This window comes from Barbus barbus (assembly GCF_936440315.1).
Source record: "Barbus barbus genome assembly, chromosome: 28".
Taxonomy (NCBI): Eukaryota; Metazoa; Chordata; class Actinopteri; order Cypriniformes; family Cyprinidae; genus Barbus; species Barbus barbus.
In genome coordinates, this window is record NC_136756.1 from 29509059 (window position 1) to 29513215 (window position 4157).

The window sequence follows — 4157 nt, forward strand, 5'->3', positions numbered from 1 at the left end:
AGTATAATATTTTATATAAACATTGCATTTTACTATATATTTTTATTTCTTGTAAAAACTTGCAAAGTACTTATGCAACCTAGTATTTTAATTGCCTTCAATTATGCAGATTTAAATTAATGCAAGCTTATTTGAATTAAAGTCATTTTATCATAGTATTTTATATAAATATTGTATTTTACTGTATATCTTTATTTCTCATTAAAAAATAAATGGTAAAGTACTTCTGCATCCTAGTATTTTTAAGTGGCTTCAGTTATGGTGATTTAAATTAAATTAATTTTTGCTTATTTAAGTTTTAGTTTAGTATTTTATAGAGAAACATTGTATTTTTTTACTGTATATCTTTATCTTTTAAAACATACATTGTAAAGAACTTTATCTTAGTATTTTTAATTGCCTTAATTGATGCCGATTTGTTTATTTGAATTAATTATAATTGTATATATACATAAACACCGTATTTTACTGTATATCTATATTTCTGGTTAAAAATACATTTCTAAGTACTTCTGCACATTTACTTGCATTGATTCATGCTGATTTACATTGAATTTGTTTATTTGAAGTAAAAGAAAACTTATATTTTTGTTTTATATATAAATAATACAAATATTTAATGTAAATAAGCATAAATTAATCATTACCAAAATTACCATGTAGATTTATTTGAGCTAAAATACTGTAGAGTTTGACTTCTAGCATCAACAATAAAATATCTGGGAAGGAAAACAGCGCGAGGCAAATACTGTTATTCACAACAATCATTATTTGTTACTCAAACCCAAGGACAGACGTCTAGAGTCAGTGTTATTTGTATATTTTGTATTTTGCAATGAAATTCATTGTGCAGCAGATATAAACCCTCCAAACAGATGTGTGCAGATGCTGGTGTCTTAAGATGGTCAAACGCAGAAGGTCAGATGTATTGATGTATGTGTAGAGCTGCAGCGTATTCGTCTGTTGACAGTGCTTGATAACATGCTGTCTGCTGACGGGACGCTCGGACTGATGGAAAGGTCGGTAAACAAAGCTAACTAGATTTCTGAAAGCCCTCAATTTGGCCTTCAGGGACGGCGTGTGGCGTATTAAACGCAGATGACAGTGGCGATCGCTTACAAGAACATCTCACTGATCAATCTGACACAACGAGGAGTTTCTGAAGAGCTGTCGCGCATCAACCGGACGAAATCTGCTGGAAAACAATGCAGTTATTGTAAATCACTTAATAATAAGGTCTCATTTGTTAACATTAGTGAATGCATAAACTAAAATGACCTATCAAATAAGCTGCTTTTTGCTGTATTTTTTACCGTTTTTTTCCCAATTAAACAAAATCGCATAAATAGAACATTTATTAAATACAATAATAAATTCACTTTTTAAATCAGCATAATTGAAGGCAGTTCAAAAAATATTGTGATGCTGATGTGCTACATTTTAAACTAGAAAAAGACCAAATAGTAATAAATTAATTATTAAGCATAAAAATGAGTAAATCTTGTTTGTACAGCAGATTGTTTCTCAGTGTACATCACTGTAGTTCGTGAAAGTTTCTTCTGTGTTTCTGATCACGACTGGCGTCACTTTTGGATGTTCTTCTAAAGCAGCAGGACAGACGTCCTTTCCGGCCACTGCGGTCAGAGATTCTGCAAACCCGTTCAGAGTTTAATGACCACATGAATATTTAGAGATCTAATTACTTGAGTGGCTTCTGAAGGCCGTTTCTCATCAGACATCAAACAGAAGCTTTCAACCTTCACAAATAACGCTGAACAAGAAGTCCAAATGGACCTGAAATGGATCAACAGCTTAATATTGAACTAAAGCTGCTGTCCATCAAAATCATCACAGGGTCAGTGCAACTACATCAGACGAGTTTAAAGCCGTATAACTTAGAGCTGAAGCTAGAAAAGTTTGCACTGATTTCACCCTGTTTTGTCCATTTTACATGTAATCTGAGTTTTTGGCAAAACAAAAATGCATGAACTAAATCAGCATGAATTAAAATGCAGTTTAAAAATACTACAATGTAGAAGTACTCTACAATTTAAATAGTAAAATAGTAAATAAACATGCAGCATAAATGTGATGTATTAAATGTAAAATATTGCAATAAAATAATTTTTTATTTGAAAAAGAACTATTTTATTTAGCTTAAATTGGTGTAACTGAAGGCAGGTTAAAAATACCGTGATGAAAAAATAACTGAATGGAGAAATACATAGTAAATAAAATATAAAGCATAAACAGTGTTTCATATACAGTATAATATGTATTTTTATTTTAGTGCAACTGAGCAACCATTAAAGTTTAATATTTTGTTAGCTTTTTTATATTAAAGTTTTTGTATTTTTTATTTGTCATTTTTAGTCGTTGTTATGTATAGAATTTTAGCACATCAAGTTAAACTAAATTAAATTGAGGCTTGGCAAATAGCTGAAAGTTAACGTTCGGTTAATGTTTATTTTAATTAAAGTAATGAAAAGTTTTTTTTATGGTTTTAATTTTAGTTTCAGTTTTACTTAACCAGAATATACTGTAATAAATTATAAGAAATAAATTTGTATATCAATTTAATTTTTATGAGCATAATAGAAATAAGAAATAAAGATATACAGTACAATTACAGTATGTGTGTGTGTGTGTGTATTATATGTACATACACACACATATAATCTTTTGGGGGAAATACAGTTCATGTTGAGACCGATTCCTTTAGCTTTAAAAAGCATGCATCATGAAACGACGTGAAAGCCGCAGTGAAATGAACCCTTGAAATCTGCAGTATTTGCCTTGTGGAATGTATCCCATAATGCCCGTGATCTTTCAGTGAGCAGCCGCTGAGTCTGATGAAGATGTTTGTGCAGCTCTGACCTTCAGTTCAGTGTTTCTACAGCAGCGACTGAAGCTCATATGAGAGGATTGAGAGTCAAAGACCCGTCACGTCCCTAAAGCTCTTCTGATTCACCCCATCAAAAACACACACACACAGAGAGAGAGAGAGAGAGAGAGAGAGAGAGAGAGAGAGAGAGAGAGAGAGAGAGAGAGAGAGAGAGAGAGAGAGAGAGAGAGAGAGAGAGAGAGAGAGAGAGAGAGAGAGAGAGAGAGAGAGAGAGAGAGAGAGAGAGTTATTCTGTTTGAGAATCAGCAGAAACACAACTGAATACAAAACTTACTACACCTACCAGGTATCAGACCGCAATACTGTGGTTTTTATTCAGTGTATCATTAGCAGAGCTATCATTAACTAAAACTAAGAGTATAAAAACATTTGAATTGTCTAAAATAAAACTAAATTTTGTTTTCTGTAGGGCTTGCCCCTTAATCGTCGACTAAACATTAGTCAACCAAAATTTTATATTAGTCTAATATTAGGACATATCCGTCGGACAGTAGCAGGGAAAACAAAAACCTCCACAGGAAGAAGCAGCAAAGTCATGTGGTCTGTGTTAATTACAGTATGGGCACTTCTCATTTCTTAATATCATAAATCATTTTACTTGTCAAGTAAATGCATCTTGATTCAAGAATGTTTAGATATTTATACTAGAAAACAGAGAAATCCCACCCCCGGACCCCCCCTCCCCCCAATACAGTAAAACTGCACAGAGTGGTCTTTTATTGTGGCCAGCCTAAGGCACACCTGTGCAATAATCATGCTGTCTAATCAGCATCTTGATATGACACACCTGTGAGGGGGATGGATTATCTCGGCAAAGGAGAGGTGTTCACTAACACAGATTTAGACAGATTTGTGAACAATATTTGAGAGAAATAGGTCTTGTGTGTACATAGAAAAAGTACATACAGCAAAACACTTAATGTGGCATAATGGACTAAATTTAATAATAATAAGGTACTTAGGGGTATTCTGTAGTCTTTGAATAAGATGATAAAAGACAATTCATGATTCTATATGTCTTGTTGACACAAAGATAGAGACCAGCAGATATGAATGTGCATTATGAAATGCATTAAGTGATATTAAAAAGACGCAATGCGTTAAATTGCACATTAAACATTTTCCTCCCATAGAAAATCAGTTTAAATAAAGCATGTAATATAGCTTGATATAAGACAATGATATAAAAGAGCTGTAAACTGTTTATTCTATTTAAAGAAAACATTCTTTTCTTTTTCTCCCACAGATGAGA